At 35.2% G+C, this 15,323-nt stretch overlaps 1 pseudogene; it reads right to left on the reverse strand.

The window, feature by feature from the left end:
- Positions 1-15,323, reverse strand: part of LOC113776946 — a 30,381-nt pseudogene that overhangs the window by 4,536 nt on the left and 10,522 nt on the right.

The raw sequence follows: 15,323 nt of genomic DNA on the forward strand, positions 1-15,323 counted from the left end.
CTTGACAAATGTGTTTTATGTACCGGAAGTTAGGAAGAACTTGGTGTCGGCTGGTCTGTTAAATAAATTTGGCTTTAGACTTGTGTTTGAGGCGGACAAATTTATTTTGTCTGAAGGTGGTATGTTTGTAGGCAAGGATTATCTGTGCAATGGGATGTTTAATTTGAATGTACTTGCAATCAGAAATAATAAGAATGATATTGTTTCTGCGTATTTGGTTGAGTCTTCTTTAGAATTGTGGCATAATAGGATTGGCCATGTTAATTATAAAAGAATGCATGAAATGATGAGATTTGATTTGCTGCCATATTGTGATAAAATTAAAGGAAAATGCAAAACATGCATGCTAACAAAAATCACAAGAAATTCATTTTCTAAAGTTAAAAGGTCATCTAAAATCTTGGATCTTATTCATAGTAGTGTATGTGATTTGCATGGTACTCCTACTTTGGGTGGCAAAAATTACTTTGTGACTTTTATTGATGATTATAGTAGATACTGTCATGTTTTCTCGTTACACTCAAAAGGTGAAGCATTGCAAAAATTCAAGACATACAAATCAGAAGTTGAACTTCATTGTGAATCCTTTATCAAATGTCTAAGGACAGATAGAGGTGGAGAGTATTATGATATTACCTATTTTGAGTCTGTTGGGATAAAACATGAGGTGACTGCTCCTTATACACCACACCAAAATGGTGTAGTCGAAAGGAAAAATCGTGTATTGACAGAAATGGTTAATGCACTTTTGTCAAAATCTGGACTAAGTCAAGGATTTTGGGGTAAAACCTTATTAACGGCTTGTCATATTCTAAATAGAGTTCCTAATAAAAAAAGCTCTATAACCCCTTGTGAATTTTGGAATAAAAGGAAGCCCAACCTAAACTATTTAAAAGTTTGGGGTTGTAGGGCTGTTGTAAAACTCCCAGAACCTCAAAAAAAGAAATTGGGAGAAAGAGGTGTGGAGTGTATATTCTTAGAATATGCACAAAATAACAAGCATATAGGTTCATGGTAATTGAACCTAACGATTCAATTTCAGTTAAAACCATAATTGAATCTAGAGATGTTATTTTTGAAGAGAATAGGTTTACCTCTATAAAAGATGCCATTCCAAAATCAAGTGAATTGATAAAAGATGGTGAAAATGAAACCATTGAATTGAGAATGAGCAAAAGAGCTAGAAAATCAAAAGATTTCGGTTCAGACTTTTATATGTATCTAGTTGAAGGAACTAGAGATACAGTGAGCAGCCAAGTGAGCAGCCAAATTTCATATTGCTTCAATACAGAGGCTGATCCCAAGACCTATGAAGAAGCAATGAACTCACAAGATGCTCCCTTTTGGAAGGAAGCTATTAATGATGAGATGGACTCAATCATGGGTAATAAAACTTGAAAATTAGTAGACTTACCATCTGGTTCAAAACCAATTGGTTGTAAGTGGATCTTCAAAAAGAAAATGAAGATCGATGGAACGATTGATAATTTCAAGGCCAGGTTGATTGCCAAAGGGTTTATACAAAAGTATGGTATGGACTATTTTGACACATATTCTCCAGTAGCTAGAATTGCTACAATTAGAGTGCTACTTGCTATAGTTTCTATCCAAAATCTGGTCATTCACCAAATGGATGTTAAAACAGCATTCTTGAATAGTGATTTGGATGAAGAAGTATATATGGAGCAACCCGAAGGGTTTGTGATACCTGGTCAAGAGCATAAGGTGTGTAAACTTGTAAAGTCTTTATATGGACTAAAACAAGCATCGAAGCAATGGCACCAGAAATTTGATCAAATTATTCTTGCTAGTGGATTCAAAATAAATGAATCTGATAAATGCATTTATAGCAAGTTTAATGATGGCAAAGGTGTCATAATTTGTTTATATGTTGATGACATGTTAATTTTTGGGACTGACTTGGAACAAGTTGAAGTCACAAAAACTTTGCTTTCAAACAAATTTGACATGAAAGACATGGGTGAGGCAGATGTCATTCTTGGTATAAGAATTTTCAAATATGATAACAATATAATGTTGTCCCAATCACATTACATTGAAAAGATTCTTAATAAATTCAATCAAAGTGATTGTATTCCAGCCTCAACACCATTGGATCCCAAAATAAATTTTGTGAAAAATGAGGGGGACCCGAAATCTCAAATGGAATATGCCAAGGTTATAGGGTGCTTAATGTATGCAATGACTTGTACTAGACCTGATATTGCATATGCAGTCGGTATATTGAGCTGATATACAAGCAACCCTAGTAGGTTAGATTGGCAAGGTGTAACCAGAATTTTAAAGTATTTAAATGCCACTAAGGACTATGGTATATGTTATACCGGTTATCCTTCAGTTTTAGAAGGATTTTCAGATGCTAGTTGGATCACCAATAAAGATGATCACTCGTCGACAAGTGGTTGGATCTTTATGCTCAGTGGAGGTGCAATTTCTTGGGATTCTAAGAAACAGACATGTATCACCGATTCAACAATGGCAGCAGAATTTGTAGCACTTGCTTCGGCTTGTAAAGAAGCTGAGTGGCTACGTAATTTATTCTGTGATATATCGTTGTGGCCAACACCTTTGTTGCCTATCTCAATCCATTGTGATAGTGCAGCTACACTTGCTAAAGCATATAGTCAAGTGTATAATGGTAAGTCAAGACATATCGGTTTAAGACATAGTTATGTCAAAAATTTGATCACAAATGGAGTCATATCAATTGATTTTGTGAGATCAAATGAAAATTTGAGTGATCCTTTGACAAAAGGATTATCAAGAAATTTGGTGTCAAGGACATCAAAGGGGATGGGTTTAAAGTCCAAAATTCTTGATCACTAATGGTGGAACCTCAATTCAACGCTAGATACAACGTCTAGTCTTGAATTCAATGAGTGAAAGTACACCATCCTAGTGGTTGGTGCACTATGTGAAGTTTAGACATCCAAATGTTAAATAGTGCATGTTATTCTCGGCAGTGCAAATGTAAGGATGAGTCATTGGACTCTTAACGAATCTTAAAAGTACTATCTATGGCGGGGGCACTAAGATGTCGCCTATATGAATGTTGGTTTTTGGCAAACCACAAAGTTAAGGACTTTACTTTGTAACATTCATGAAAGGATAGTGATACACGACCGTAAAATGTATCATTGAAAAACTTATGGTTGTGCATTGCTCAGTGTGTGATGTGTTTATGAGGTTGGTCCAATGTCCAAGTGATTCAAAGCTTGTCTACCATCTTGAAGGATTGATTTCAAAGAACCTTCACTAAGATAGTAGTTTAATCGAAAGACACCATTATTTATGCATATGAGTGTCAGATTATTCGGTGACCTTTTAGAAATCCATTTTCTAAATTTTGAAAATGGTGGGGGATTGTTGGAAACTTTTCCAAATTTGTATGATGTACATACATGTAATTAATGTATATTTATGTTTTTTGGTACATGTATAGTATTGTGAATGTTTCGATTATGTACATTCATTTATGAATGTGTTCATGTATATGGGAATCCTTGAATGAAAGGATAGATTCATGTTTTGATCTTAAGATCATGAGATGCATGAATTAAAAGTGGCATGAATTTGTACATACAAATACTTGGTTGAATCTATTCATACAATTCTTTAATGAGTTCTTTTGTTTCTCAAACAATCTTGCCTATAATAAAGAGGTCAAGTAGAGAGTGGGTTTGGCTGCAGAAATCACTTTTCCTACTAATTGTATACTCTCTCCTCAAAAAGCACTCCTTAGTTTCAATAGGGTTTAGTCTTGCTTTTGTTGCAAGAAGTGGGCTAAGACAAACAAATTTCATCTTATCCCTAAAGGTTATTTGTCCAAGGTCTTTGCACATCATACCGGACAAATAAAGCCTAAAGGAAAGTGATCTTCTATCACGATTTGAAACCAATTCTTGTCACGATATTCGCCAGTTCATTGCAAAATTCTAACAAGAAGAGCCAGATGTTATCTACAGCCAAGATCCTATCGTAAGAGATTCTGTATCAGCATCGTTCCATTCTTAGTAATTCGCCTGCAGATTATGATCTTAATCTTTAACAGGAATGTGAAATTTACTTTCACCAAATGCTGTATTTCAAATTTTCAGGTCTTCTCACACATTTTACTATTTTTTCATCCTCATTTCTCTGCAAGTCTGTGCCTTCGAATGACATTTTTGGCAAACTCTACAAACTCAGATCTGAAAATATTTTCTCCCCACGAAGTAATGCATCAATAGGACACTAGAACTGAGGAGTTTGAGGCTGCAATGAGTTCGGATAATTGTAAAACTCAACATTGACAAGTATATTTGATGAGAATGTTTTTTTGTGAACGATGAATATAGCTTCATTCATAGTAATGTGGCAGTAGTTTATTATCACCTTAGTCCCTTCGGGGATATCCAATAAAAGAAAGGTATTGATTTTCTTGAAATATAATATTCCCCACCATTCAATTTAAACTTTCAAAAGTCAGAACCATCCGAGCAGACTGACAAAATGGGAATAAAAAAGGGTTAACAATAAAAAAAAGCCCCCTGTGGTTTAGCCACCATACAAAAAAATCCCTTGTGATTTCATATCATACAAGTCGATACCCCATGGTTTGAACTATTCTGAAAAGTGGACGGAAATCGTCAAATATATGGTGTGTGTCTTAAACGCACTGGAAAGGCACATATTTCTTGCAGAAAATAGATTTCTATCATAAACTTTCACCTGATATGCCTACTTTACCCTTCACACTTTAATAACAAGAGACGAGCTAGCTGTTTGACAAAATAACAGAAACCCAGGTGGAGGATTGCAATCTTGTGTGATCTTTGAATGCTAGCTGTTTGAAAAAATGGCCAAAAGACACTATCAACAGCAACATCTCCACCTGGGTTTCTGTCTCGCTCTCTCTCCGTCTCACTTAGCTTCTTTAACCCCACTTTTTTCGAGTCTTAAACTTAGTTTATTGCTTCTCAAATTTTCTTATTTTCCTTTCTGCTCTAGGTGGTTGGCCACTCCCTGGCAATGGACAAACACCATCAACAGCTGCAACTGGCCAAATGCTCGCGGCAACAGCGATGCAGCGAATGGTTAGTCTTTGGTCCCTTGTTTTTTCGTTTATCTAGCCGGACTTTTCTTTACCAAGTGCCTCCTTGATTCAACAGTTGGGTCTTATGTTCGAAAATACCCTTTGAATGCTGCCTTCAATTTTGGCTGAAGCCGAAGCCTCGGAAGACTCGAAAGCTCGTATGCTTAAACAACTAAATCAACAAAATCTTAAAAAGGAATGGACCATTTCTACAGTCAATAAGTAGTATGAAGATAGTGGGTTTGTTTTATAGTAGAGTGTATTATTCTTTTATCCATGCAGATAAAAAGGCGAAAAGGAAGCAAGGGACCGGCGCGGGGGAAGTGGTGGAACTTTGTTTCATTCATGAAAGAAAGTCAAGAACAATATGCTCTTTGCCTGAAGAAAGGAGGAGGCAAAGCAAAGGAAAGCAGAAAAGAAGAGGGAAGAAAGGCCGTTATTCTGTTTTCTGACATATTTTACTCCCGGTCCGGTTGTCCCCCTCAACTAATCCTACTTAGTTTTCTTATCCCACAAATAATCAATGAAAACTCTTTTCTCCCCCTTTTTTCAAGCTCTGTTCGGATACCTTTTATGGATTTTTTTGTTTTTGTTTTTGTGTAGGTGTTTTTTCTCCCCCGTTGGTTTCGACAGAATGAAAGTGCAAAATTACTTCTGCAATTTTCACTTATATCAAAAGGGTATTTTCGTCTTTTCACTCAATTCCATCTGTTTTAACGATTTTCGTCGATTTTTCAGAATAATTCAAACCATGGGGTATCGACGCGTATGATATGAAACTACAGGGCGTTTTTCTGTATGATAGCTAAACCACAAGGGGCTTTTTTGTTGATAACCCAATAAAGAAACATATCATAAGACAACTTTCTAATCGAGTTAAGCATACAATAATGTAAATTCTTGCTTTTAGAACATTTAATATTCACTCGAGGGAAAAAAATACACTATATCACTTTCGAAAAACAATGAGCAAAAACTAAAGACAAATGTTAAGCCAAGTTGAACTGCACAGACATAACCTTGATTTCCTTCCTCTTTTTTATTAGATTTTTTTTTTGCTAAATTATAGAAAGGGCATATTACTTGTTTCAAAAATTATATTATGATGTAATCATATTAAGCATCCTATTTTCGTTTTATGGTTTTTTTTCCTTTGTCAATAATCTTTTATGAGTTGAATAATATGATATTTAGATTGATAAGAGAACAAAATGGTTCAAAATTCACCGTCAATAAAATGGAAGATTTGTTTTTTTTTTTTCATTTAGCATATCAATAACATACCGAAAAAAAAATTTACACTATTTACCTATAATTATCAAAAAAAAATATCAGGCAAATTGAATTTTCAATGCAGGACTTTGAGATTCTTATTAGGGGTATAAATAATAAACAAGTCAAATTCAAGTATTTAAATTTAGGAAAATATGAATGACACTCAATTTTTGTTAATGACACTCCCATCATTTGTTTTATCATGTAGTATTATAAATGAAAATTATACGATAAAAATGATAATGGGAGTGTCGTTAGTGAAAAGTGGAGTGCCATTCCAATTCCCTTGAATTTATTTGATTCATTGAATAAATTTATAATTACAAATTATATCAAACTTAATGTTTTCAATGCAATAAAATTGAGCTGAAATAGAGGTTTTATCTACACTATGAATTTGATTAGGCTCAATTCAATTGTCTCGCAACCCTATTCCAAATTTTGATAAACAAATTCTTCAACAGCTATTGGCCATATTAGAAGAGAAGAGCATAAAACCCCATGACAACGAGCAATAAGCCTGAATCCCGGCGAAAGTTGGCTTAGAAGAAAACTGATGCTAGATATTTAAGATGATCAACCAAGGAAACCCATGTTCAAAATTAGTTCATTATCTCAAAAATTGTATCTTAAACTAATCAAAATAAGAAATATGCAACTTTGAATACAGTACTCCACCTACAGCATCAGCAAGGATTTTTCAAATTCTTTTCCTCTGTGAAAAGTTCATTGTTTGGGAGGTGAGCAACAGAACTTTATTCAGTCCTCTATACTTTGTTTTAACCGTTGAATCCAAATTGAGTCACCCAAATGCACCTATTGTGGTAAGTGTTCTTTTCTCCCCACCCCCCCAAATTTTTAAAATCAGAGCCTTAAAGCTCACACCTTTCTTTATACATGATCATGTATAGGAATCAGTAAAGCATGATATGAAATTTTGCAATGAAGATATGCTATGGATTTGTCTTAATATTCAGTAAACAAATTATAATTCAAAAAATTATGATTCAAAGTGTTTGAGTCTTAAATTAAAGAAATATTATTATCTACAGTTCTTCTATCAGAATGTAGTGGCTGACTGACTTAACTGAGCTACTTTTCGTCAACCATGAGAGAGAATCAAGAAGCAGAACAAGATAATGATCTTCTTGCCTTTCAAAGGTTAGTAAAATCTTTTTCTAATTTTTTGTGCTACATTTTGCCCAAACATTAATAAAAAAAACCATGCTTGTTCATTTAATTTTTATCACTAGTATTTTTATTAGTTTTGTTATAAATAAAACTAAGGTGCAATAGTTGTTTGACTAATAGATATGCTAAAGGTGTTCTTGAACTCCAATAGAATATTCTGTTAATGTGAGAAATCTTGTGGTGAAATGTTTAAATTATTCAATGTATGCCCTGGGCTTGACGCAAAGGAAGTGAAATCATACATCTTAATGGGAATGGCTGAGATTTATATTTATCTCTGTGCTTTCATGAAAAGCCAATCTGATCTTATGTCCAAGTATAGGGAAAGTCCAATAGGAATGCAATTTTTTTTATGTTGTTAAAAGGAGTGTATAGAAAAATCATTCAAATGTTACATGTCAATTATGCATTCAGTTAGAGGGTTCTAAGAAGATTTATTTTTGATGATCATGCAATTGGCTTCGATTACTCTAACTTGTTCATGCTTTCACTAGTGTACTAGTTGAATGTTGTGTTTTCCTAATTTAACAAGATCCCTCACCCAGGAGGACATTAAAAGAGACGTGCAGTACATGGAAAAGGCCACATGGTTGATATAGCAAATAATTAATTTGATCTCACATACCTACACAAAACTGGAAGTAAATCCACTAAAACAGCTAATACGCTATGAAGACTTCATTTACTGCTCCATTGACTTCTTTGAAGGAGCTCTACTTGATATCCATTTCTCCATTTATGCAAAGGATTGGACATGGTAGTATCATTCTCTATTGCTTATCCAACTCTATAGGTTTATTCAAAACTAAAGAACTATGCAAGAGAAATATCAAGTTTTACCTATGTGCTAGTGCTCTAAGAGATGACTATAAAAGTCTTGAAGGGACTCCTACTTCACTTGATCGCCACACTCATCCATGCTTTATATCTGTTAGCTTTCTATTGAATATTTCTACCTCTTGAGCAAGTTCTGCATGTAGTGCTTTTAGCCGCATACTTCCAATCGGAGTGCTAAAATAGTTGTCGTTGTGTAAGCCGTACATTTGTTTTGCGATCTAAGCCACTTTAACTCTAAGATTGGCTCTATCTTCCACGCTTTTAAACTTTCTTACTACATTTTGTGAGGTTGTTTCCACCTAATGGACTTGATTTGTCCAATTAGGACTTTTTATGAGTTTTTAGTATGCTAAATTAGTATATAAATGATTATCTTAACAATTCCACATTTTAATTAACCTCACATTCTCGTCGAATAGCTTTTTCCTCTTTCAGGGGTTAACTGACTATTTACTCAATTAATTAAACTTTCCTATTTTCCCTTGAGGTTTAATTGTCTTTATGGTGTTCTGTTGTCTAGATGCTTTGGTGTCTCCACTGCTTTACTCATTATACTTTCCCTATCACATATCTTGGCAATCTGTCGTTTTCCAAGCTTTTATGTTTCGATCTACCAACTAACCAGTTGTTATTTCTTTCATACATTAAACACTCTGAAAAGAAAAGCCTCGTTAGACCCCGCTGCCCTCCTTTCATGCCACCAGGTGTCAAGGCTCTGGAGAAAGTCAATCTCGTTTAGATTACACCGAGGTACTTCGGAATTTCTATGTGCATTATATAAGCATCGTCTGCTTTCTGATTCCTCTATCAATCTTTCTTATTTCTCTTGAACCTTTAATTCGACTGTGGTTTGCAATCAGAAAATGGACTCTAGGACATGCAACAATTCTATCTGGACGAGAGAGGAGGATAAAGCATTTGAGAATGCCCTGGCAATCTATTTAGCTGATAGCAATCTATGGGAGAAAATTACGGCTGTAGTACCTGGAAGAACAGTTGAGGAGATCAAAATGCACTATGAAGTCTTAGTTGCAGATGTAAATGCAATTGAGTTAGGCCTTGTACCTTTTCCTCGTTATGCTGATTCTTTCAAGAAGTCAAGAAAGCTGGTTGGGCATGTTGCTATTGACAGAAAGGGAAAACAATGTGAAAAAGTCCAGAGTGAATCCAGTTGTAGAGGAATATCATTACGATCTGATCCAGACTGCAAAAGGGCTACATGGTCGGAAGAGGAGCACAGGTAGGCTATGTTTCAAATATGTATTCTTACATGCATACAATTAATTTTTGCTAAATAGTCCTTGATAATCTTTCGTGGCTCTTCAATTTGGAAAAGGAGCACAGGTAGAATATGATTCAAATGTGTATTCTTACATGCATACGATTATATTTTGCTAAATAGTCTTCCACAATCTTTCGTGGCTCTTGAATTATGATGATCTCGAATCTCTTATTTTTATCCCTGAGAAACTTGGTCACCGACACATGTCATTAGACTTATAGAATAGTCATGCCAAGTAATTTCTCATAGATTAATGCATTTTAATTTTGTGATATTTATTAAGGTGTTTTTCTACATAGAGAATTTTGCTAATAGTGTTCTTTGCTTTCATATACTCTGGAATTGCACATTAGCACATTCCTCAATTGTATGGACATTTGACATTAATATATGTATATACTTTGTCATCAGGGTAATCTTGATATTAATATATATATTTATATGTATGTATAATCTTTCGTGGCTCTTGAATTATGGTAATCTTGAATCTCTTATTTTTATCCTTTAGAAACTTGGTCACCGACACATGTCATCAAGGTTATAGCATAGTCACTCCAAGTAATTTCTCATAGTTTAATGCATTTTTAATTTTGTGGTATTTATTAAGGTATTTTTTTGCATACAAAATTGTGATAATAGTGTTCAATGCTTTCATATGCTCTAGAATTGCACGTTGGCATATTTCTCAATTATATGGATATTGGACATTAATATATGTATACACTTTGGATATTGCACAATGGAATGAAAATAGACATTTCACAATGAGTTCATTTATCATTTTATCACATATGCTATTGATATATGTATAGCAATAGACCTGTTTTTACCATTGTCGCAATTGGCCATGTGCCAATATGACTACTTTGAGATATGCATTTGAAACAAGGTTTCTCAAACACTTATGTGAAGTATCTATGTGTAATCATTAATCGTTTTTTGCATTTTATGCGTTAACATGGTGATTCGCTTATTTATATGAGTTGCATCTCCGTTTTTACACTTAATCATGTGTTGCACATCAATATTTGAATTTGCTCGTAAGTGTCTAGTGAGAGACCTGTGTTCTTTTTAATGCTCTAGAGAATCAAGAAAATGTGTCCAATGTGCCTGAATGATGGTGAATGCATATGTGATGTTTTTTTCATGGTGTTTCTTTCTTTATACATTACAATTCGATTGGTTAGATGAAAGCAAATTTGTTTTTGATTGCATATTAATATATCTACATTGCTAAGATGATTGCATCTTTGATTGAAGGTTGCAAAGTATCTTTTTGGTAGAAGTATAGGGCCTGTTTGGAAGCCAGGTTTTTGGATAAGTTTTTTACTTACTAGTTTTTTAACAACTTTTACTACAGGAACCCCAAAAAACTTCTCAAAATTTTTTACCTACACACTTAAAATATCCAAAACACAAAAAAAAAAAAATTCCCTTTCCCTTTTCTTCTTCTTCTTCCTCCCCCACCCCAACCCACAACCATCTTCGTCGCCGGGCACCACCTCTGCCGCCGGTTCCGGCGCCGATCACCTCTTCCGGTGCCGATTTTTTTTTTTGCCCTTTTTCCCTCTCCCCCTCTTCCTCCCCTGCCATCCTCCCCTCTGTCTTTTTTTTTCTCTCTGCGTCTCTCCCACTCCTCCCCCACCACCCTTCCCCTTCCCCTCTAGCCAATCTGGTCGCTAGACCAGATCGCACGGGAGAGGGTGAGGGTGGCGGGGGAAGGGGAGGAGGGGGGAGAAGGAAAATTGCCCAAAAAAAAAAATTTCATTTCGCTGCTTCATCTGCCGACAAGAGCAAGGAGAGAGACGGGAGGAGAGGGAGAGGGAAAATGTGAAAAAAAGAAAGGGGCAGAGGGAAGGTGAGAAGCGGGAAGTGGAACAGGAGAGGGGGAAAGGGCAGAGATGGTGGCGGGGAAGAGAGGGAAGGGGCAGTGGGGTGGTGGGGCAGAGGGGGTGGCAGGGGAGAGGGGAGGAAAGGGATGGTGGGCATAGGGGGTGGCGGGGGAGGAAGTGGGAAAGGGATGGCGGCCCAAGGGGGGTGGCGGACAGAGAGGGGAGGAACGGGGAAGGGAGTGGGAGGGGGGTGGCGGGGTGGAAAGGGGTGGCGGGGGAAGGAGAGGGAGGAGGGGAGAGGAGAAAAGAAAAAAAAAAAAAAACAGAGCGGTGGGTGCTGGCGGAGGTGCTGGAGGTGGGAGGCAGAGGTAACAGGGAAGAGGGAGGGGGAAGGAAGAAGAAGAAGAAGAAGAGGAGAGGAAAGAAAAGAAAAAGGAAAGAAAGAAAAAGAAAGAGAAAGAGAAAGAGAAAAAGAAAGAAAAATAGAAAAGGAAAAAAAAATTTCACCTTACAAAAACTTCTACAAAATTTTTCACATTATAAAAACTTCTATAAAAAAAATTTTCACCTCACAAAAAATTCTACAAAAATTTTTCAAAAACTTCTATAGTGCACTATAGTAAAGTTTTAGACAAACTCCCAAAAAACTCAGGTTCCAAACAGGCCCATAATTTGAATGGTATACTGTAACTATACTACATACTTGACAAATGAAGAATCAAATTAAATAGCCTAATTGCCTATTTAGCTTGAAAAAGCTTAATCCTAGCGACAATAATGTTTCTCTTCACTTTAACTGTGATTTTCAAATTCCATTATATAAGTATGTAAATCTAAGTATTCTTAAAGATTTGAAAGATGCAATCTAGTTTCATTGTCCTATTTTACTTCTTGTTATTTGAAAGATGAGATTTCAAAGCCAACCATTTTTCTCTCCCCGCAATATTGCATAACAGATTATTTCTCCAAGGCTTGGACAAATATGGGAGAGGTGATTGGAGAAACATTTCCAGGCTCTGTGTCCGTTCTCGAACTCCTACACAAGTGGCCAGCCATGCACAGAAGTACTTTAAACGAACAGTTGTTGTTGATAAGAAGACAAGGTCGAGTATCCATGATGTAACAATTCTTGACAATGGGAAGATAGTAACTCAACAAGTTCAGACCACTCAACTAGTTGTTAGAGCTTCTGGCAATTCTATCATGGACACTGGGTTATACCAGTCAGTGAATAATAGAGTTAGTGGTGATTATCTGCATGGCTCTCTGATTGATAGCCAGTGCAATATGTTTTCGCATGTGCCGAGCACTAAGGATATTAGTGCGGGAATCGATTTGCTCGAGTCTCTACTTGATTCCCTGGCTGATACTCCAACTCCCAAAGAGCCAAGCAGTCAAAAAATTTCTGAATTTACAAGTGCCAGTTTGTGCACCCCAGTGAATGCAAACCAGCATATGCCAACTAATGGGGAGGTAGTTATTGAAGATACAATTACGCCTGCTGATTTAGAAATTTTTAATTCCCTATTTATTTTCCAGCATGACATGTCCAATTCGCAAGGATCTATCATCGGTGAAGTTATTGGAGCTGCTGAAAGTCCACAAATGCTCAATTTTGAAGCATTGCCATTTTCAGTTCACCATGATTTTGGAGTCCATGCTCCTCTAACTGCTAGCCAGCCAACTCTAGATCCCCTACTTTCAGATGGGATTCGGGGATTATTTCCCTATCCTGGGTCGTCAATGTTTGAAATGGACTTTTCAGATTTTGCAACTTTTTTTTGTGATGAACCTGATGAAGTGGCTGCCCGACTTACCCAGCACCTCTATCAGGCCAGAACTGAGTGAATCATTGTGAGGGGGATTTGTTGGCAATGTCAAAATTTAGAAGAACTCGCATGTTCTTCACAGAAGTTTATCCTACACAAATGTAATTCTCCCCTTGCTCAGCTCTCTCGGTGACTAATATTCTATTTTGGACTGGTTTTCAGAGTGTGTGTAAAATATGTACTGTATAACTATTAGGACGAATTTGCCAGTTACTTGTTATATTATCTGTTTTCGATATAGTATAAAGGTGTAAGTAAGCAGATAAATGGCACTAAGAACTTCAGTAAATTAGGGTAAACGAGTGTTGCAATCTAAATTAGTAATTAGCATCACGTACTTTGCTAATTACCAACCAACCCATGATATGGGTTTGCAATGTCCAACCTAGGCCCCAACTTAGCTTGAAAGCGTGGTCGTCTCTATTGGGCTAAACATGACTTGGTCCTCTTGCAACTTCAACGCATGAGTTTTACTTTCATTTTTCATTTTTATTTTTTGGAAAAAAATAACAGTATTAATCCTACTCTAGATATTACTTCTAATGAGGATCGAATTTGAGTTTTTGGGGTAAGGAAGCTAGAGGCAATGACATTAGTATGACAGCATTTTAACTTTTTAATGTGTAAATTGGATTAAATTACTTAGTTTCGTAACGTCTAATAGACTAAATACATATGAAAACTTCGAAAGGATACTATTTGATTCTCACTTTTTCAAAAAAAAAAAAAGAATTAAGACATGACATGCCAATGTAACACGTTTTTTCCTTTTTGGAGCAAATGCAAGGCGTGCATCTTCGTGTGTGTGTAACACCTTTGAAATCTCTTAATTCATTTATACCATATAAATTTGTTTGTCTCTGTGTGTGTGTGTTTCATATTTTTATCAATGATTTAACCCCTCTATATGGTAGGAATTTTTGTGAAGCATATCATATACTGAAGTGTAAATGGTTATCATTGACTAGCCAATCCTTTTCACGATTAGTTAACAATACAGCAGTTAAGAAGATATTCGTCTCTGAGTGATCGTAGTTGTGAAGTGTATTTACTTGGCTCTTTCCTTTTGATTGTTCTATGTTTCGCATTTGTTGTATTCACGTCACCTATGATTTAAGTAAAACAACGTTGCTATCAGTTCAACCACTACAAATCTTAAAGAGTTTTAGGTTCCATTCGATAAAAGTGAATCTGAATACTAAAATAATTAATTTGCTGAATTTTAAGTACTGAAAAGAAATATATGAATGTCTGAATTTTAATGCTAAACCTATTTATATTGTTTGCTAAACATTTATAATTGAACGTTTAATAAGTTAAATTTGACAATTTTGCCCTTATATCTTTTCATCCAAAAAAGAAATAGAACCTATAATTTAATTAGTTTAAAATTGTTAGGTATGAAAATGACAATATTTATTTTTAAATCAAATTAATATAAAAGATGAAATATATTATATGAGGAGTATGGAGAAAATGTGAAAGTCATTACAAATGGAGAAAAAAGAAGTAGAAAACCGTTAGATAGAGGAAATTAGGTTGTTTAATTAGATAAAAATTTTGAACATAATTAACAAATAAAGGTAAATTTAGTAAATAAGATAGTTGAAGTAATTCTATTGATTCTTATTAGAATTAAACATTCAGTTAGGATTCTTGTGCTGAAAAAAATACACACAAATTCAGCAATGCTTAACAAGTTCAGTAGATGGGTTTTTATTTATCAAACACCCAAAACATCTGAATACTTGAAAAGGTTCAGTTTCAACATTTTTGTATGTTATCAAACAGATCCTTAATCTTTCCATTATTATAGTAGTATATTTTACCACGACTAACTCCTCTTTTTCATAAACCAATACTATAACTTTTCAATTTAACATTCTATAACAACTACCTCTCCCAATTAAACCACAACCCCCCCCCCCCCCCCAAAAAAAAAAAAACCTACTAGGATTGTGAAAAGAAAAGGAAAAAAAATC

Source organism: Coffea eugenioides, chromosome 7, assembly GCF_003713205.1.
Source record: "Coffea eugenioides isolate CCC68of chromosome 7, Ceug_1.0, whole genome shotgun sequence".
NCBI lineage: Eukaryota > Viridiplantae > Streptophyta > Magnoliopsida > Gentianales > Rubiaceae > Coffea > Coffea eugenioides.